The sequence below is a fragment of the Canis lupus genome, chromosome 4, assembly GCF_048164855.1.
Source record: "Canis lupus baileyi chromosome 4, mCanLup2.hap1, whole genome shotgun sequence".
In the NCBI taxonomy this organism is placed as follows: domain Eukaryota; kingdom Metazoa; phylum Chordata; class Mammalia; order Carnivora; family Canidae; genus Canis; species Canis lupus.
The window spans coordinates 39649348-39671354 of NC_132841.1; the positions used below are offsets into that span (position 1 = coordinate 39649348).

The following is a 22007-nucleotide window of genomic DNA, read 5'->3' on the forward strand; positions in this document are numbered from 1 at the left end:
AAGCTAGTTTGGGGCAGAGCTGAGGCTTGAATTCAGACCTCTCTACCTATGAAATAAACCCAGTGAGGAACCAGAGTGGGCCAGTGTGTGGTCTCAGGCAGGTAGATGGTGGAAGGAGTTGAGGTGGCTTTGAACAATAGGGCCACTCTCATGTCGTTTCTTCTGGGGTTGGTGTAGAAGCTTCTGTTTCACAAATGTGAGAAGAAAAACATTATTGTAAACTGAAAATTCTTTTGCCCAAGAGGAATTCTGTTTTAGGGGAAAACTACCCCTGTGATTAGAAAAACACTGAAGTGTGCCCCTTTGATTTGAAATGTGAGGCCCACTGGGCCAAGCCCATCACACTAGTTCTTAACCTATCAGACCCAGTGGCTCCTTCTTATAGGAGTCACTTTGTAAATCCCCTTTACCATCCTGAAATGAAATGAAATGTATCTGGACACATAATTCCTTCCCCCAAATTAATATAATGCCCTAATTATAATAGAAAAGAAGGGAAAAAAGTAATTCATCATAAAATAATATGTGCTTCAGTGCCTAGACACATAGGCATGGCCACACTGGGAGAAGTATTTGAAGTGGCCAAATATGTGCTCCAAACTATAATGCATAAGTTTAGATTTAAAAGAAGTAAAATACATGAACAGAAACCTCACAGAGGAAGACATAGACGTGGCCAACAAGCACATGAGAAAATGTTCCGCATCACTGGCCATCAGGGAAATACAAATCAAAACCACAACAAGATACCACTTCACACCAGTGAGAATGGGGAAAATTAACAAGGCAGGAAACCACAAATGCTGGAGAGGATGTGGAGAAAGGGGAACCCTCTTGCCCTGTTGGTGGGAATGTGAACTTGTGCAGCCACTCTGGAAAACTGTGTGGAGGTTCCTCAAAGAGTTAAAAATACATCTGCCCTATGACCCAGCAATTGCTTTGACCCAAAGATACAGATGCAGTGAAACTCCGGGACACCTGCACCCCGATATTTATAATAGCAATATAGCCAAACTGTGGAGAGGGGCTTCAGTGTCCATCGAAAGATGAATGGATAAAGATGTGGTCTATATATACACTGGAATATTCCTCAGCCATTAGAAATGACAAATACCCACCATTTGCTTCAACATTGATAGAACTGGAGGGTATTATGCTGAGTGAAGTAAGTCAACTGGAGAAGGACAAACATTATATGGTCTCATTCATTTGGGGAATATAAAAAACAGTGAAAGGGAATAAAGGGGAAAGGAGAGAAAATGAGTGGGAAATATCAGAGAGGGTGATAACATGAGAGACTCCTAACTCTGGGAAACGAACAAGGGGTAGTGGAAAGGGAGGTGGGTGGGAGGGGGATGGGGTGACTGGGTGACAGGCACTGAGGGGGGCACTTGATGGGATGAGCACTGGGTGTTATGCTATATGTTGGCAAATCGAACTCCAATAAAAATAAATAAATAAATAAATAATAAATAAAGTAAACAGGGCAGCCCAGGTGGCTCAGCGGTTTAGCGCCACCTTCGGCCCAGGGTGTGATCTTGGAGACCCGGAATCGAGTCCCACATCAGGCTCCCTGCATGGAGCCTGCTTCTCCCTCTGCCTGTGTCTCTGCCTCTCTCTTTCTCTCTCTCTCTCTGTCTCTCATGAATAAATAAATAAAATATTTTAAAAAATAAAAAATAAAAAAAGGTAAACAACAATCAAATAAAGATTTTTGAAACTTCCTTCATAGGTTGAATTAGGAGTCAACTTAGTATATATGTCCACTTAAAACATAGAATCATCTAGAAATGTAGACAGACACAGGTGGGTTATATGGGTTACTCATGTACTTTGAGCAGCTTTGCTGTCAGTGACATATTTTTTCTGAAATGATGATACAAATCTTGGTAAAGTTCCAAATAAAACAAAATAAAATCTTCTCTAAATTTACACAGGAGTCACATTCTGGGAAACTCAGTGTATATTAAACTGTGCAAAAAGCCCCCACACATTTTGTGTTTATGTGTAAAGCTGAGCTAGGTTCCCAGTCAGATCATTATAAACAGGTTTTGCAGCTACGCGGATGTCTGAAGGATAGCTCAAAAGGCATGTAGGATTATAAATCAAAATACGAAAAGTGAAACTAGAAAATTTCTAGAAGGAAACAAAGGGGTAGGCAAAGATTACTTGGTACCATAAATTATTAACTCTAATGGAAAAATCGATGAATTTTACCATCTTGAGATTCTGTTTCATCAAATGACACTTGTAGGAACATGGAAAGACAAAGTGCAGAATGAGAGAAGATACTAGTAATCCACCTATTCATGGGAGAAGTCACATACAGAATGTGTATAAGGAGCTGCAGATCAGTAAAAGCAAACAACGCAACAGCAAACGAGGCAGATATGAGCCGACCCTTCACAGAAGAGGCTATCCAAATGGCCAGTGACCAGTGTGGTAGCAGGTGCACCCTCCAGAATGGCGACTGTGAGACGGACAGACCATATAAATGTTGGCAAGGAAGTGGGGCAACAGGGAACTCTCCTGTGTGGGTGGGAATGTCAGTTGCCACAACAATTTTGGGCAACCCTTCAGCAATAGGTACTAAGGCCGCGATATGACTCTCCTGTGATCCAGCTATTTACTCTTAGGTGTCTGCCCAGCAGAAACGGGTACATCAGTGAATCAAGAACTATGTGTAGGAACGTCCAAGGCAGCACTAGTCCTAAGAGCTCCAAACTGGAAACAAGCCCAGTGCCCAGCAAGAGCCATATGCAGCAGCATGGGGGGATCTCACAAACATGGTGGTGAGTGGAAGAAACCAGACACAAGAATACACATGGCATGAAGCCATTTCCAGGAGGTTCAAAACAAAACAAAACAAGACAAAAAAGGTAGGGGGTGGGCAGATTCTTAGAGTGAAAAGTCAGGATGATAGTTATCCATGGTGTGGCTGCAAGGAAATCCGAGGCAGCCTTGAGGGTTCTGATAATCTGATCTTGGTCGGGCCGCTGGTTACGTGGCTGTGTTCATCTTGCGCATATGCACTGAGTGTACACTTAGATATGTGTAATCTTTTACATGCATGCCATGGTTCAATCAGTTTACCGTAAATATTGAAAAAAATTAAACCCCACTAAATGCCACTGGCTTCCCACCAATCATTGGAACAGCTAAAAATGCTACACTGATTTCCAAAATGTTTCCGAAGAACCACTGGCCCACACTGCCAGGGTAACACAAAGAAATGGGGAATCCTGTTGGTGGGCAGGTCACAGGGATCGAGGCACCTATTGGCTCACACCCAGGAAGAGTTGGGAGGAAACTATAGAAGAACCCCAGAAGCAAGGACGAGGTCTGGAGCTTGGAGGGAGTTGCACTAAAGTGACCTGGGATGCAGTCCCATATATTGGGCTGTGCAGTCTGGAGTAGCAGAGGTGCCAGCTGGTGGCGGCGCTCTGTTGGCCATGCTCTGTGCCTGCATGGCATGGATGCTGAGAGCCAACCCCTGGAGGTGGTGGTTCGCCAGGCTAGTGAGCACAATGGGGTACAAAGTGAGAGTCTCTGGGGTCTGCATCCCCTGAGTGTCTAGGGGGTGGGCCAATACTTCCTGGGACATTTCTGAGCCCCAAGAACAAGCCATAAGTTCACTGGTCACTGTGCAAGTATCAGAGTCAGCAGATCACCAGTGACAGGATGGGAAGGAACATGGCTCTGGATCCTAGCATGTCCCAGCCAGTACCCAGGCTAGGGCCCCTTCCTTCCCATGCCAGGATGGTGTATAGAGGATGTGTGCGGCCTCTCCTACACACACTTGGTTGCAGAGGTGCCTCCTGGGCATCACTCAATCTGAACAAACACTAAGCAGATGATTAGAGCGAAGTCTTAGGCCCTCACCTCCCTGGGTGGTAAGCCTTTAGATGCTGCTGGGTTATGTGGTTACAGGGAGCAAGCAGGGATAGACTAGAGTGCACTAATGGGACTTGGAGCAACTGTTTACAACTTGCGTGGTGATGTTTGACATTTATCAGCCAGTACAAGTGTGCATTTACATGTTGGCCAAAGGTCAGCCCAACCTGAGTACTGTCCAGAAGACAAGGGGGAGGTCATCTGAAAGACATTTTAGCCAAGAGACACCCAGGCAGCGTATGCTTCTGTCTTAGAAATGATTGTATAAACCACCTGAAGTTGAACAAGAACTCAAGAAACAGAACATTCTGGCCTACAAAGCAGGCTGAGGCAGTTCACTGGGTGTCGGTTCTACATGGAGTGAAAAAGGAAGAGGCATCTCAGCCAGAAGTCAGTCCAGGAGAGATGGTCTCTCAGCTAAGATTAAGTTCAGCTGCTAGGAAAGCACTATGCCCAGAAGAGCAGTGGTTTCTACAAAATAATGCTGACTTTTCTCTAATTTAAAATGACTCTACAAGTAGTTATTCCAGGGCTGGTGTGGTTGTTTCACAGTCACTGTTGTCAAGTTCCATCACTATTTCTGCTTCCTCAGCCTTAGCCTTTGCTTTCATGCTTAGTTTGCCTCATGGCCCAAGGAGGCTGTTGGAGCCCCAGAAAGGAGGATGGAAGGAAGGGCAAAGGGATACTCCATCTCACTGTTCCCCTTTTAAGGAGTGTCCTTGACCTTGCCTAATGAAGACTTGGAGTAATTTCCAGGATATCACAGGAAGAGTGGGAGCAACAAGACCACACAAAAACAGAGACACCTTACAGGTATTCATGTCCGGAGCAAGCATTTTGCAGAGTCTATTGGAGGAAAATCCCTATAATACAATTTTCTCCATCCTCTTGCATACAGTTTAATGATTTCTGTCTCCAGTTCCAAGAGCTTGTATGGCCCTCTTGTAAAACAAACTACTCCAACAAACATTTATAACTATATTTTTAAAACTCCTTTGCACGTTTTATCTACTGACTTTATGGTGCTTTTTGTCTGGAAATGGCATCTAATAGAGCTAGGCTGCAGCACATAACTTGCCCATAGGTGGCATCAGCTCACACAGCTTCACATGTCCGCACGAAATGCATCTTGAGACTGAGGTTTCAGGTTATGTAAAATGAATTAGCTGCACACTTCTCTGCTTTGGGAAATTTGATACTTACTATCCTTCCAGTAAAAGGCAATAGCTGAACTGGGCTCCCTCTTGCCAAGGCTCTGATTGGTGGCGCTTCCCAGTTGACTTGCCATGTCCATGTCTCACAGAGAGATCTTTTCCCCATTACAGTTTAGCCTCTGAATTACTGCTGCCATGTCACACTCAACAGGTGTTCCCAACAGCTCTTAGGTCACATGTCAGAGAAACCTCCAAGGGCCGCAACACCCCGAGATGCAATGATTTTGCTCTTAAGACATAGGCATGATCCTCTGTTGAAAGGAGCTGGCCTCCTGCTCGGGAATGCAGTATGATTCCTTCTCAGCCAGGAGACAACTGCCTAAGCTGGATATTGCCCACCAGTGTTGTCCAAGTAGGCAAACTCCTGGCTCCTTATAAATCCTCCCTCAGAGTTATAATTTTTAACAGCAATTGCGAAACAGCTTTGGGTGAACCAAAGGAAACACATTGGACAGCACTTGAAAAACAATCTAGGCCAACATGCTGCCTTCATCCAGGACTGGGACTTAAATGAAGGTGGACTTCACCAGGAGCAATTTCTTCCCCAACCACCGCAGCTGGGCAGAGAAATGGGGCTGTAATGAGTTAGAGGGGAAGTTAACTGATAGCCTTGTTAGTGCATTTCAGAAAGCCCAAGCCTCCCCAACGTTTCCACGATCTCCCCTTCTCCCTTGCTGAGTCAGAGCTGGGCTTTGCAAAACTCCTGTCAGAAATGTGTTCTCCATGGTCCTTTCCAACTGCGCCACCCCCCCCCCCCACCTCATTCCCACCCACACATGCACATACACGGCCTGGGATTCCTTTTCTCCTGGCTCACGGCCTAGCGTCCATGGCTCCTTCTTCCCATTCCCCAAGCCCCACACCTAGGGATTTTCACATTCCTACCCTCTGTCTGCAGAGTTATTAGCACTCTGCTTAGTCTCCTAGACATGCTCACAGAAGCTTCTCAACAGGCTGAGCAGAGCAAAGGCCTTCCCAAGACTGTAGACCATCCACCTAGTGAGTGTAGAATCACACCAAGTCCTGCCCACTGATCACTCATTCCACTATTAGCAGTGGGGGCTCTTCTGCGTGCCAGGCAGTGGATGGCATGGAGAACATGGATTACATTCTCTGTCCCTCTGAATCATATTGTGTGACAGCTGCTTTCATTTTGTTGTTTGAAGAATGCCTGGAAATATTTTTTTTTAATTTTTATTTATTTATGATAGTCACAGAGAGAGAGAGAGAGAGAGGCAGAGACACAGGCAGAGGGAGAAGCAGGCTCCATGCACCGGGAGCCCGACGTGGGGTTCGATCCCGGGTCTCCAGGATCGCGCCCTGGGCCAAAGGCAGGCGCCAAACCGCTGCGCCACCCAGGGATCCCCGAATGCCTGGAAATATTATTGTTAATATTGTGTTTGTTGTTGTGATAACACCTTTTACCTTGACGCACCTCTGCAACAATTTTGCCACATGCTATGAGCTCTACTCTCCAACTTTAGTCATTTGTAAACCACCTTTACGAGTGTTGTCATAAGCACGTACCACCTATGTTTTACTGGCTTTATAGAAGTCTTTTAAATGACTCACTTTCTTTACTTAATCATTTTTAAACTTTTTATATCACTACCATAAATGGAAAACTTGCCATAAATAGAAGGCAACCCTAAAATCAAATGCAATTTTAAAACTATGCTATGAAATTTTAGCTAAATACAGAAATTTGAGCCTGTGCCCAGTCTCTGTTAAAAAGGAGAGCACAGGATATATTATACAGGTGTTAAAGGCAGTCTAACACCATACTGACACTCCTTAGCATCATCCAGATAGGCAAATGCTCTCACTGAAGAATGTAGTACAATTTCATGACATCTCTCTATACCATCTACAATCATGTTAGTTGCCACCAGTAACTTCCATCTAAATCAGTCAGCATAGTCATGTTCTGCAGCAGTAATAGACAACCTTCAAATCTCAGCAGCCTAAAACACAAAGGTTACTTCTTGCCCATATTCACTGTGAATTGGCAGGGCCCACACTCATTCTTGTTGCTCAGAGCTCCAGGATGATGAAGCAGCCATATTTTGCATGCTGAGGGTCACTGTGCTAGAGGGAAGAGAGAGAGGAGTATGAAGAATGCACTGGTTTTTAACACTTACACCCAACAGTGAAATCTCACCACTTCTGTTCACTACTCAAAGGCTAACTCAAGCCACATGGCCAGCCCCGACTTCACCTGAGCTGGAAGTATAATCCTACCATATCTTGGAAGGACAAAGACCTGGACCATTTGTGATCAGCCACACAGTCACCCCATGCACTGATAACATTGCCCCCAAATAATTGGTCCCCAGCCTCTCTGGCATGGATTTCTATACCACCCACAACAAGCAGGCAAACCAGGCCACTTACCATGCTGTGACCATGACCGTGCTCTGCACTCTTCCTCCCCTGCCTCTACTCATGGCTCCCACTCAATAGAACACCTCTCCCTCTCTCTCATCCTACCCACCCTTCAAGATTCTACCCATTCCTGAGGCATTATCCACCCCCCCCCAAACTGGAAGTTGTGTATTGTGTGTGTGTGTGTGTGTGTGTGTGTGTGCCATAGGTGTGTGTTTTCCTAGGGTAACATTTTAGATTTTCAGAGCTAAAAGGGGTGGATTCCTCCATTTATAATAGGGTTTCTCAGCCCAACACTGTTGACATTTGGGCAGGATAAGCCTTTCGTGTGGAGGACTGTCCTGTCCATTGTAGTATGTTTAGCAGCATCCCTGGCCTTTGCTTAGATGCCAATGGCAACTTCTCCCTCCAACTGTGACAACAAAATATGCCACAAAACATTGGCTATCCCTTTGGAGGAAGGGTAAAATTTCCCCTAGTTGAAAACCACTGTTTTATAGGGCAACCAGGGTGAATTAATCATTGTGCTCAAAGTGACACAGTGAGTTAATGGCCGAAGGGGCTGGAGGAATCCAGGCTCTTGATCTCCCCCCCAACTCACCTTTAATCTAGGGTTCTTGGCACTGGTACGTGGGGCTCAGGCTGGGAGCATAAATGAAAGAAATAGACTGAGCTCATATTCTTTTGACATATTCGATGTGCCCATCGAACAGTTCCATAAGAAATATGCTCTCTCTCATCTAAAACACACCACACACACACACACAAACACACACGCACACAGACTTTTTGATCTGTCTTACAGTCTTTGACTTTTGATGTAGATAACAGCACAGAAGTATTTCATTTTCCTTTCCTTCTACCATAAGAAAAAGAGTAGTGTTAATCCAGTAACAACATGGCAACAATGTTACAAGAGAGACACTGGGGTGTTCTGGGGGGTTCCATAAAACTGGAGCATGTATGCTCCATCCAAAAGGCCAACTATCATAGCAAGTTGTTAGGATTTTTCAAAGAGATGAAATCCAAAATATAATGAGATATCTTCTATTAGAGGCTGGAAACTATTTTTTTTAATACGTGCAAGCCCAAACTAAAGGCCACACAAAATACCAGGTTTGGCCATGAAGGTCTGCCACCTATACATTACACAAGTGCCCACATCATGTACTGGTGTGAACATGTTACAGCCATAGCTCACAACGCACCCTGAATGTCAGTCATTGGAGGGCTTTTAATACCACAGAGTCCCAATCCCCACTTCAGATGTGCTAAACAAGAAAGTCCCCCACAGTGGGCCTCTGGGACCCAAGTTTTTGAAAAGTTCCTACATAATTCTGATGCACCAGGTCCCCTGACAGCTGTAGAAAATGTTGTATTAACTCCTACCCTCCCCAGACTGTGAGCTGCTCCGGGGGTGGAGGGGACCACAGCTTATCCATTCCTGTTTTCCTAGTACCAGCATAGAACTAGCACAGACTAGGTGCTCTTTAAACATTTACTCAAACAATTACCAGAAAGGTTGAAATAGTAATTGCTTCCAGGCTTTTCTCTTGGATCTCATTTTTAAAAAAAAATCTCTGTGGTATTTGCTTGCAACATTCTTCTATCAACTCCAAGGTTCCTTGGAAGAAAGATAGCTGTGGAGGGCAGGGAAAGGGACAGCAGGCAAGTCGTGCTATTGCCACTTTGAATAAAAGGAGAAAGTCTGTGATGAGGTTTTAGTTCCAGGAAGGACAGAGACACTTGGCTCTCACCAAGCTCTATCCTGAACGAGACTTCCTCTGGCACCCTAGAGGGCAAAGAAGTTATGGCTTCATCTTGCGTGGGCTGCTCTGGGAAGAGATGCTCTTCAGCATCATTTATTGAGTCTAGCACACTTTAAGTCCACCCACACCCAAATTCCTTTCCAGATATGCTGGGACAAAGGCACAAAGATACAGGAACAAGAATGTTTGCTGCCACGTTGCTGGAAGGAGTGAAATTGTGGACAGACCCTAAATATCCACCAGTGGACACGGCTGAAATTGACGATGGTCTATCAGTAGGACAGGAGACCAGCCCTATTCGTCTCCATCAGGGCAACTCACTCAAGCCCTCTACAGTCCTCTCTACCATTTGCATTTACCTGGTCACTATTTATTTTTGGTCTCAAACTCCAGATTATAATTTTCCCAGAAAGAAGCACTGTGCACACTGTAAGGAAAAAAAAAAACTAAGATGAAAATAGAGAGGGAGGCAAACCATAAGAGATGCTTAATCCTAGGAAACAAACTGAGGGTTGCTGAAGGGGAGGTGGGGGGGGGGATGGGGTCACTGGGTGATGGGCATTAAGGAGGGCACATGATATCATGAGCACTGGGTGTTACATGCAACTGATGGATCACTAAATCCTACTCCTGAAACTAATAACACACAGTTTGTTAACTAAACTGAATTTATTTTTTAAGGTTTTATTTAAAAGATTTTGTTTATTTATTCATGAGAAACAGAAACACAGAGAGAGAGAGAGAGAGAGAGAGAGGCAGAGACACAGGCAGGGGGAGAAGCAGGCTCCATGCAAGGAACCTGAACCTGATATGGGACTTGATCCCCGGACTCTAGGATCATGCCCTGGGCCGAAGGCAGGCACTAAACTGCTGAGCCACCCAGGGATCCCCTAAACTGAATTTAAATAAATAATTTTTTTAAAGAATAGATACACAGCTACAAATATTGAAAAAAAAAAAAAAAGCCCACAGTGCAGTGCTAAGGAGCAGAGAAGTTCCAGAATGGTATGTGTGTCACAGAGTTCCGGCAGCAAGCAGAAGGCAAACTGAAGAGCATGCAAGGGTGTGAAAAGGGGTGTCATGAGAAAACTGGTATGGTGCTAGGGCAAGGGTAAGAGAACCAACAGGCGTTGTGAAGCACTTGGCCTCAGGATACAAGGGAATGCCGAAGGTTACTGGACTCCAGAGATAGCTGCACTGTGGAAGAAAAGTCCAACATCACCTGTGGGCTCAGGGAGTCTGGCCACTTCGAGAACCACAGGGAAGTTAAGGCAGAAGCAGAAGGGGAGGAGGGAGTAAATACCTCAGCCTCTCCTCCCCTGACCCTTCTATGTCTAGGCCACCCCACTCAGAAACCAGAGCTTGTGAGGACCAAGGTGCTGTTGTCTGTAGGGATTGACCTCCCAGACACAGAGCAGGGCAGAGAAAAATGAAGAATAGTTGCAGGGCCAGGGGAGGAGAGGCAAATGGAGAAAAGCCTCCAGAAATGTGGTTTGATCCCATTTGTGTGTATGTATATGACATCTTTTCACATGCATAAAAACATCTGAGCACACACGGCAAACCACCCATCAGTGGCTTGATCTGGGAGTGGAATTGGGGGTGGTGAAGATACTAGAAAGGAGAGGTTGACTTCCTGCCCTTTTGCATTCTGGGAATCTTTGACAAGGAACAGGAGGCATCCTTAGAATTAAAAATGTCATCACCGACTCTGTGGTCCTGGACCCCAGATGAGAAAAAGAGAGTCTTTCCTGACCCTGTAGAGCAGGTGGGGTCCCTCTGAGGCACTTGCCAGAGCTGGGCTGGGGCACTGTAGGGACAAAGGTACGGAATCTGGAAATCAGAGAGAGCACCAGGAACAGCCGGCAGGACACTGAGGCTATGAGGGCAAGGCAGGGTCTGAAGCTAGGTAGGCCAATCAGGACACAATCTGAAGGGCCTTGAATGCTCTTTCCTGTTTGGAGGGTCCCGTGCTTCCAGGGCCTACTTCCAGCTCTGCCATTTGACTGTGGATCCTTGGACAATTTACATAACTTCTCTGAGCCTCGGTTCCCCATCAGGAAGAATAGACCTGTCCTGATCTCACGGGGTTGCAGGATTCAATGAGATATCTGTATGATACCTAAATACCCCTTGATTAATCATGGTATTATTGTTATTATTGTTAACACAGGTCTCACTCACAGTGGATGCTAACTCGTGGCCCATCCCTCAGCTGTGACCACAGGGCAAGCAAGGTAAAGGCCCCAGGGTCCTCCCATCGGAGGAGTCAACCTTATACATTCTGTGGTCACACAGCGTTCCCCCCACCATGGCCAGCTGTCTGACTGCCTGTAAACAGATGAGCAGGTGGGGTGGCCAGTGAGACAGTGCAGATGGCACTGAGCAAATCCAGCTGCACTTTTGGGAAAACAAGTCAGAAGTGATGGGGGCCCCGGTGGACATCTATGTGACAGACAGCATATGCAGGGAGGCCTCCGAAGGAAATTATGAGATGTACCAGACCATGATGTGCCTCGCCAAGAACTATCTCCACCCTCGACCTCCATGACCCATATCCATAGAGAATTGCAGACTGTCGGAGGTCACCCTGGCAGGGCTCACCGCAGAGACTATGTATGCCCTCAGGGGTCCAGTATCTCAAAGAGCACTGTCTTCTCGGCCCCCTTCCTTGAGTCCCTGTCTGGCTTCTGGCTCCTTCCCACTCCATTCACCTATGTACACCTCCCTTCCGAGGTCCCTGGAACAGACACATGCCCAGGAATATGGGATTGCCTGAACACAGCTGCCCACATTGGACCAACCATGGCCGAGTGTCCTGGGGCACCTTTGGGCAGAAAGTCCGACTCTGGCTTGGGCAGGAGTCGGGAGAGGACCCACCTTCACAGCCACGTGCCATGGTCCCTCCTCCAAGCTCCCTGCCTCTGCTGCCTCTGAACTTGTTTCTTGAACCAGGCAAGCTCTGTGAAGATGGCCATGCCTTTGTATTCCCCTCTCCTTTTTACCCAGCTGACTTCTTCCTATCTGCCAAGGGCTCATGCAGACATTGCATGCTCTGAAAGCCTGTCTACTCCTTGACAGCGTTAATAAGTTCCTCCTTTGTGCCCTCACAGCACTTGGCACATACTGTGCCTGGTCTATAGCACCATCATCTTCTTCTGCCATGTTTGAAACTATCCATAGCTCCACCATATACACATGGGTGCATGCGTGTGCAGGCAAATGTACGTGTGTGCACACGCACACGAACACACACAAACTTTCTTCACTTTCTATTCTAAGGGTGATTCCAGAACTTTATCCAAAGAGGTGGGTGCTCTTGGTTTTCACTATGAATTGGCAAAGCTATTCAAAGGAGACGAGGGTTTACACTAATACTGCGCCAATAGAGACACTCATATTAATACCATTCATTTTACCACTATTACTAGTATTAAGAACAAAGATTTACATCGGGGAAGGGGCACTGTGCTTCTTATGTTGTGAGGATTATCTCTAATCCTAGGAATAATCACATTGGGTAGCTATCCTTAGGTTGGAGGTAAGAAACCACCAGCCCAGAGGTAAAAGGGAACTTTCTCAGGCCCCAGCTAGAAAGTGGCTGACCCAGCTCTCAAATCCAGGTGTGACTCCAGGGAGGGCATCCCCTTCCAAGCCCTCTGCTCTCAAGCTTCCTTTCTAAGTGGCAGGTGGCCTTCTCACTCCCTGTCATGCCCACACTGTAGCTGCGCAGCCTGCATGATATCAGTACTCCTCACCTTGTGTGATAGAGCCGTGCCGTCTCTGGGGATGCTGTGTCCCGCTGCCAGAAGCTTTCACCGTGAATATGCCTGGCAATGTCACAGTGTGTTCTGAGTCTTTCTCAGCAACCAGTCGGGCCCACACTGATCACTTCTCCCCTTCCTCCTGCACCCAGTAGGTGTGACTGCTGAAAGCCATCACTGGAACCTGAAATCTGGAACAGTAACTCAGAAGTCCAGCTGCCTGAGTCAAAGGCTAGCTCTACCACTTGCTCCCCTTGACACCTTGGGCAAGTGTGTTCTGCCTCAGAGCCTCATGTCTTTCCTCTATCAATACAATGACCTACCTTCTAGGGCTGCTATAATGAAAAAAGGAGATGGTCAGTACAAAGAGCTTAGCGCAGGCCTTCTTCCAAGGGAAATACTCATTCAGTGCTAACTTAAAGTACTAAAAAAGTGTTTATGTGCCAGGCAGTTTCTACAGTAGGCTGGAGGTGGGAGGTCCTGATCACAAATAGATCCCTTTGACATGGCGTGTTGGTGTTGGCATGGAGAGCATTGTAGAATGGCATTCACCCATTGCCGCTTAAGTTGAGGCTCCAGAAGAGATGCACCAACTGACTGGAAGGGACTGTACACAACACTTCACGTTTGTTATGCCCTGTCATAGGTTTCCCTGAAATTGATTCTCACGTCAATTTATTTTGTCTCTCCCAACTGGACGTTTTGAAGGCTTCTCAACTGTAAGGTGTTCCCGTGTTATCCATGTGCTTTCTCACATCCTACTTTCAGGTCTCACACTACATCACTGATTGCTGGACTCCCCTAAAATCTGGGTTTTTCCTTAATATTTAGAAGAGGAAGAAAGAAGAAGAGAAGAAGCCTTTAAGAAACAATTGTCTCAATGCCAATGTCTCACCTGCATTTGATTGGCACTGTAGCTCCTTGAGGTAACCACGCTATCACTTCCATTCTACAGAGAAGAAAACTCAGGATCAGAGAGGAAATTTACCCAAGTTGACATATTTAGAGATAACATGACAGAAATCTGTTCCCAGGGTCATCTTAGACCTAGGCCTCCTCTGAATGCCAAAAGCACCATTTTCAAGCCATTAATTAAATTAAAAAAGAACCTCAGGTCATGTTACAGAAGGGAACCAGGTCAGGTCGAAGTGGCTTCTGCAGCCATTTTCATCTAAGCCAGTCCCTTGTCATCTCTGTGATCATCCTCAGTGGCAATAATCAATCAACACATTAAAGTGGAGCCCTTTTCCCTGAGCTGAATGGTCATTGTGTCTGCCTTCCTAAGTTCCACTCAAGAAGCTGGGATCCATGGCCTCCCTTTATTTCTCCCCCTTCAACTGCCTTCTGGCCTGGATGGAGTGCCTTAGTGCTGGAAATCATACTACGTTTCTTGGCAGCATTTCCACGTCAGCCTTCCCAAGGCCCTTCTCACCCACCACCTGCCAAATCAGGGACATGCATCCAAAGGGATAGATGACCGGTCAGCCCCACCAGACCCGAGTCAATATTACTCACCACCCGAGACCTAATTTAGAACCCCCTTTCCCACTGCCATGTATCTTGGCACTGACATTTGTGGCTATCTTTCTGGCATGGGGACTTCTGCCAAGATTATTTTAATGCTGACACTTCTGTCTATTCTGGGAGGATATCTCTGGAGAGAGGCAGCCAGTGCCCATGTCTCAAGACCTCTGGAATGTAATATTGAATCGTCCATGGTACCTTGGCTTTCTGGGTGGGAATCTATATTATGTACTCTACAGAGACCTGGAAAGATTTTTTTTTTCCTCCTCTCACATGTTAGAGGAACCTAAATGTTCCCAGCCTCCGATGACCCACATTTGTAACCAATCTATCAAAACAAACCACAAAAAGGAATGGAGTGTCCATGCATGCTGCATTGTGAATGAACCTCAAAACACTATGCACAGTGGAAGAAGCCAGACTCAAATGGCCATATATGGTATGATTCCATTTGACTGAAACAGAATGGGCAAATCCATAGAGACAGGAAAGCAGACTGGAGTTTACCAGGGGCTGAGGGGCAGGGGAATGCAAGTGACTGCTTAAAGGACAAGGGGTTTTCTTTAGAAGTGATGACAATGTTTTGAAATTAGATAGAGGTACTAGTTGCACAACACGGCAAATGTACCAAAGGCTGCTGAACTGTGTATCTTAAAATTGTTAATTTTATGGGGATGCCTAGGTGGCTCAGTGGTTGAGCCTCTGCCTTCGGCTCAGGTCGTGATTCCAGGGTCCTGGGATCGAGTCTCACATGGGGCTCCCCTCAGGGAGCCTGCTTCTCCCTCTACCTTTGTCTCTGCCTCTCTCTGTGTGTCTTTCATGAAAAAAATAAAATCTTTCTTAAAATAGTTAATATTATGTATATGAATTTCACTTCAATTTTTAAAAATATCCAAATCATTGCAAAAAGTTTGATGTGGCTGGCAGTGCCCCATACATGCATTGGGATACAAAATGAATACAGTAAGAAATCAGGACAAAAGAAAAATGGGAGTAGAAAAGAAAATGAATCCCGGGTGTGGCTGGCATACAAACTGCAAGCCTTGAGCTGTCATTTGATTATACGAAGTGGCTGTGAATTCAACTGGAGCTTCCCAGCAGCTGAAGCAAAACGGAAGGCACCCGAGTTCTTCCAAAATTTGCAGAGTGAAGAATGGAATGTGTCAGAGGTATGCAGAAAATGCTCTACTGAAGGCTGGAAGAATTTTCTCCCACGAATCCCTAAAGGAGACAATGTTTGAGACGGGCTCTCACTGACAGGGTTTCCCAAGGTGCCCCTCTGCCTGGCCATGCAAGGCTCAAACACCAGCTGTTTACTGTAAGAAGCAGGTTTGGCAAACCTCCCAGTCTGTCCCTCCCAGGCCCACAAAGAAAACGACTCCATTCAGAAAACTATGGGACCCACGGACCCCTAAAATAAACCAGAAGAAATGTGTTGTCTAAGTTCACCTAATATTTGCTGGGCATCTACTGCTGTGCCCAAGCAGGCTTAGGCCCCAGTCACACAACGGTCAGCAAAGCAAACCTCATGAAACTTGTCCTCTAGAATGGGAGACAGACATTATTTTTTTTAAATCACATAAATGTATCTTTACTAACAGTGTTTAGGATGAAGAAAAAACAGAGGAAAGATATAAACAGGTAACAGTGGAGGAACTGGTCATGGCATTTAGGGGAAGGTTTCTCTTGAGGTGGTGACGTTCGAGATAAGCTCTGGAGAAGAGTTCAACCAGAAAAGAGAAGGGAAGGCTTCCAGACAGAGGAAAGAAGATTGCAAAGGCCCTGAGATGAGAGGGAGGAGCCCAGAGGGTACTGGGAAGTGAGGGAGAATCAGTGTCACTGAGACAGGGTGTGACAGAGAGAGGAAAGGGAGAAGGTGAAGAGAGATGGACAGAGGCCAGATCACCGCAGTCTGAGGAGGAAGACAGGAATGTGCAGGTCTGGTTGCACTGCTGCCCATGCTGGGGTGTGGAGGGCCATGGAAAGATGGCCATTAGGGTGGGGAAGGAAGCTGGTTTTGAGGACTGAGGGATATCAGGGTATTGTTGCACCCACTGGTCCCTAGATGCAGGAAGCAAGAGTCCAGAATGAACAGGCCCTTGTCCTACTGATAATATTGGGCTGGAGAGTTCTTCCTCTCATTTGGAAAGTCTTTCCTGGCTAGATCTCTATATATCACTGGTATGTGTACCCAAAATGCTGTTAATTCTTTTTTAATGTTTACCTCTAGTTCTGCAAGATCTTTCCTCACATCCCTGGAAGTCTGGAGAATCTGTTGGTTTCCACAGTAACCATTCATTGAGTTTGTTACATGGTAGACCCTTAGGACATTACAACTCCCACATGAGATAGGCATGATTAGCTACATTTTACAGATGAGAAATTGGAGACAGAGAAATTGGAGTGTTTGCTTGTGGTGACTCAGGTAGAAAGTGGAAAATCCAGATCTGACCCAGGTCTTCCTGATGCTTCAAACTGCTGCCTTTTGAACCACAGTTCACTGACTGTCTAGTGACCCCTGAGGCCACCCATGGTATGCTTTCAAAGGCCCTCAGTCTTAAAGCTCATCTACACCTCCAACCAGCTGGTAGACCTTGAGAAAGGCACCAGCTTACGCTTTCCTTTTAAGATAAAGGAGTTGTCTGACTTAGGGTTTCTAAAATGCATTCCTCAACAATTTAGTCCTTCAAGGTTCTCCATGACAAAGAGTTCCCATGATCAAATCCACTGAAAAAGCTTTGCATACTCAATCTTCCTCTTGGTGATTCACTATATAGGTAGGGCTTTGAAAAATCTCCTACAGTCTACCTATGTCCACACCTATTGGAGCATGGAATCCTTTTGGTGTATAATTCCTAAGATCACCCTAGGAAACTGGTGATCCAAAGCACACAATGTCCAAAGAACAGACTTGAACACTCAAGCACTGATTGTACATATCATTCTGGGCTCTGGAAAAAATGTAAATGGTCAAGATAGCTCCTGCTCTCAAAGAAATCCTACTCTGGTGGGTGGCATAAGCATATCTACAATGGACTATAATATTATATGTGAAATGTCTAGCCTGGTGTCAAGGAATAGGCACTTATTGGATAAGGGAGGGCTAGAAAATATGTCAGAGGAGGAAAGTAAGATAGCCTAGCAAGAGGAGCAATGCATCATGTGTGGGTGGGGAGGAATGGCAGTGGTCACAAGGACCAGAAAGAAGAGGTCACCAAGTGGGGCCTTGAAAGGTAAGCCAGAAGAGAGGGTGGAAGAGAAGATGATAGGAACTTCAGAGTCAAGGAAATGGATCAGCCAAGGCACAGAATGTTCAGGAAAGGGTAATTAATTTGACGACAGTGGATGAAAATCCAGGGGGTACACAAGAATACGGACCCAGATGTTCTCTGAGAAAACATTCTTCCCTGGCTATGTGTTTGTGACCCAGGGACCTTCATCAACTTCTCTTTTCTTGTCTGTGACACAGCCAGAATTCCTGATCTAGATTTTCTGATCATGCCTGCTGCATTCCAACCGTTCACTCAGTCAAGCTCTAACCCCCAAAGAGTGGAGATACCACGATCAGAGAGTAAAAATTCAGCCCTGAATTTCCCTCTCAGTTTTCCTTAACTAGGTTCCCAAAGGTCACATGGAGTTCTACTTAACAGTTAGGAATACTTTAGGCTGTAACAAAAAATTCAACTAAAGTAACTTAAACCAATTTTCCTCCTGTGGCAAAGGAAGGGTGAGAGTGAGATGGAAATGCTGGTATCTGGGGGGTTGCCCCCTAACCCACAATGCCCTCATTTCAGGGATCTGCCCCAGAGCAGTCATCTGGTCATCCCAACTCCTACCACAGCCATCTCCCTCACCAAGGAGGGATTTTGTTTTTCCCACATGATATACCTGCAGACAGAATGTGCTGATTATATAATTCAGCAGCTCAGTCATGTCAGGACCACTGTCCCTGCGATTCTTTTCTCTTTTTCATCTTGTTTACATGGTCAGTTATGGCTACACCTATCACATCTGTGCTCAAGGTAGAAATAAGTGAAGAGGCAGAAAGCACATACTTCCACAGAGCTCCCAAGCTTTCCCATGTGCACATGTCCAGAATGTTATGTGACTGCCTCTAGTTACATGCATGTGTGAGGAAGTGGGTGTCTCATTGGGGACTGAGTTCACTGCTGCTCTGAACAAAGCCAAAGTACTGTCAGCAAGGAAGAGGGACATGGATACAGTGTCAGTCGTGAACAATGCCTGCCATCTGTGGGCAATAGAATTCTGCTATGTCGTCAGGTAGAATGTGGAGCCAATGACAGAGCTCAGCCCCCACAGAATGACTGTTTCTCAGACATTTCTACAAACCACTCAGTTCTCTTAAGGTTAATGCAAAAAATAATTTTACTGTTTAGAAGAGTTAAGTGGATGGACTCTGTGGGATTTAAGGATTTCTTTAAAAGGTCTCGGGAAAAAGGCACAACTAATTATGTGCCTTAAACCTAACACACAGCAAACTCTGACTAGGGTACTTAGAAGTACAGGACAGCCTGTGCTCTCAGGGATGCAGTGCTCCGCCTTTCTCAGCAGAAGCTGAACCTCAGCAGCATCTTTAGAATCTGCCATATTTCCCTTGAGGTGGCCTGGGGATGGGACTTCATGCTTCATTGAAAAGGAAGGTTCAAAATAGATACACCGAGAATGACAGACAGCAAGACTGGGGAGGTCTGCTGGGTGTAAAATTATAGTTGTGTCTTTCTTTGATTTTTGACTTTCTGTTTCCTAAAATATTTTCATAATGAAGGCTCAGTTCCCTGCTCTCATTCTGCCCTTCATCTGGTGTCTTCAAGGTGGGATAATGATAGCTCCCCTCAACTGAGTGCTCATTATAAGTCAGATACAATGCTATGTGCTATGCTCTGCCTTACTGGGCCTCATAACTGCCCTGAAGAATAACTGTCCTCATCCCATCCTGCACATGAGGAAACTGGGGTCCCATAGGAGCAAATGAACATGCCCAAGACTATTGCATATCAGGTGCCAGGCACCTAACCATCGTGCCACTCGGCTCTCCAAGGCCACTGCTCAAGCCTAAGAATATAGAAGCTGCTCAGCCTTACATAGATCCTCATAGGAAACTGAATCCCACCGGGGCCCCTGCTAGCTCTGACCCACAGAGTCTGTCTTCTTCATTTAGGAACTAGGGAGCCAGTATAGGAACTAATATAAGTGCAGCTGCACCTCAAGCCAGGCCTTGAGTGACATTTAATTGGAATGACATTTGACCCTCACAACAGTTCAACAGAAAATGTAAGAGACTGGTTATTGTGATGATCAGCCCTGTGTTCTGGCAGATTCGAATCCTGCTAGCTGTGTGACCTCAGGCAAGTGTCCTAACCTCTCTGAGCCTCATTTCTTCTTCTGTTAAATGGTGCCTATCATGCGAACTTTGTGAATAACAAGTTAAATAATCCTTAAGAATCGTATAGCACCTTGGGTGGCATCACTTAAGCTCTCAGTCAATATCAGCTACTGATTACTATTCTAGAGGGGAAGTTCTATTACCCTTATTTTAAGGATGAAGAAACCAAGGCGGCTTGCCCAGGTCACATAGCTAGAAAGTGGCAGAGTTGGGATTGGAAATCAGGTCTGAGCTGGCTTCATTCACAAGTCACGATGCATCTTTCCATCAGGAGTGACCAATGAAGCATCTCTAACAGAACATGAGCACCGTCAGAGGGAAACAGCGTGTGCTGCCAAGGGGAGATTTGCACATTTGATGGCCAAAACCTCGAAGAATGGGGTCTAGGCATGGCCAGACCCTGGGCAGAAGTGACGCATAGCAGATTCCCCTTTTTTGCTGTTAGCAGCAAGCACGTGCATGGGGAGCCTGCCTTCTGGGGCTCCAAACAGGAAAGTCATGAATTTGCATCCTCCAGAGATGGTACCCAGTGCTCCCTGTAATATCTTCTGGAGGTGTCAGCACATCATAAAGCATTCCTACTTGGCCCAGAGCAGCTGCTCCCAATTATACCCAAGGTTCAGAAACAACAAGACATGTGGGCCTGCCACTAACTATTCCTGTTCAAGTCTATGGAATTTCGGCCTCTGAGGCCTCCATCGGCAAACACTCAGAGATATTTTCCCAGGCCAGTGCAAACATGCTTCCAGGAGGCTTCTCCAAGTGCTCCTGCCTTCTTCAAATAGGCCAAGAGGGTTGGTTTTTTTTTTTTTTTTCCTCTTTGGGCATGAGAAAAGTACAGCATGTATTGCACATAAACATAAACAGTAGGTACAAGGTAGCCAGAATGGTTTGGTTTTGATTTTTTCATTAGAGCATTGAAATAGATGACCAGGGCACTGCCTCTAGGGCAAGCTGCCAGAGTCCACTGGGCAAGAGGCACGGGGCTGGACATGGCCGGCATAGCTCTTTGGTGCTCTTTGCATTGACATGCTGCAGAGAGACAGTGCATGTTTAGCTAGGCTTTGTGGTGAGTTTTATAAATCCCCATCTGTGTGCACAAAGCAGAGAATTCTCTGCCCTTGGGCCTGCCCACCTGGATGCACACCATCAGTGTGAGGTGTCCTCTTCCTGGAAATCAGATATCAGAAGGGCCAGTTAGAGACCAAAGGGGCAGCTTCATCCCACCCAGGGTGTGGAGAAAAAGCAATAGGCTGTGGCAGAAAGAGCGGTAGGCTTCAAAAAGATGACCTGGGTCCTGTCTCACCTCTTCCATCCTCATCAAGTCCTCTGTCCTCATCTGGAGAACATGGTTCATCATGCCCTTTTTGCCATCTTATAAGGTTCATCCAATAAGGACATGTGTTTGCAGGCTCTTATATGCAAAGAGCCCAACCTAGAGGAGGTGCCTACTTAGTGTTTTTGAATGAATGAGGGAATTAACAACTTGGTACATTTGCAGGGAAAACAAGGGCACTTGTTCTGAAAGCAGCATTTAGAATGTTTGTGGTTAAAGGCTGGGCCCATTTAAAGCACCGGGTAGACATCCTCTATAATTTCCTGAGTGAGCGGACAAAGCCAGGATACATCATCTTAAAGCCAACCCTGGCCCCTTGTGCCCTGCTGTTTAAAACCCTCTAACCACCACACTAAGAAAGGCACCCAAATTTTGGGCATGGACTTTAAAATATGGCTGCAAATTGACCCTACCCCAGAACTACTGAATCAGAACCTCTGAGATAAGACCCAACAATTTGTTTTTAACAAGCCCTCTGGGGGATTCTGATGCACTGCTGAAAATCACTTCTGCAGGTCCCAGTGATGGCCCCCAATGGCCAGTGTCACAAATATCTATACGGACCTTTAAGGCTATAGTGGCCATCACTGTGACTCCCTTAGCTGCAGGCTCCAAATGACAGTTTCTATTTGAGCCAGACCTGCCAAGGAGTTGCAGCTCAAACTGGTAAGTCATCAGAAACTCCTAGCAACTCTGGATAAGGGAAGTGACCTAAGG

The 22007-nt window shown here is 45.9% G+C and overlaps 1 long non-coding RNA gene across 6 annotated transcripts in view; it reads right to left on the minus strand.

The window, feature by feature from the left end:
* Positions 1-6286: 6286 nt before the first annotated feature.
* The window catches only part of LOC140632250 (uncharacterized), a 155172-nt gene continuing 139451 nt past the window's right edge, over positions 6287-22007 (minus strand). For all 6 annotated transcript variants that reach the window (XR_012029763.1, XR_012029762.1, XR_012029764.1 and 3 more), the window contains 3 exons: positions 13922-13975; positions 13021-13217; positions 6287-9689 (listed from right to left, as the gene is read on the minus strand). This is a non-coding gene — a long non-coding RNA (uncharacterized lncRNA). The remainder of the gene's footprint in view (positions 9690-13020; positions 13218-13921; positions 13976-22007) is intronic.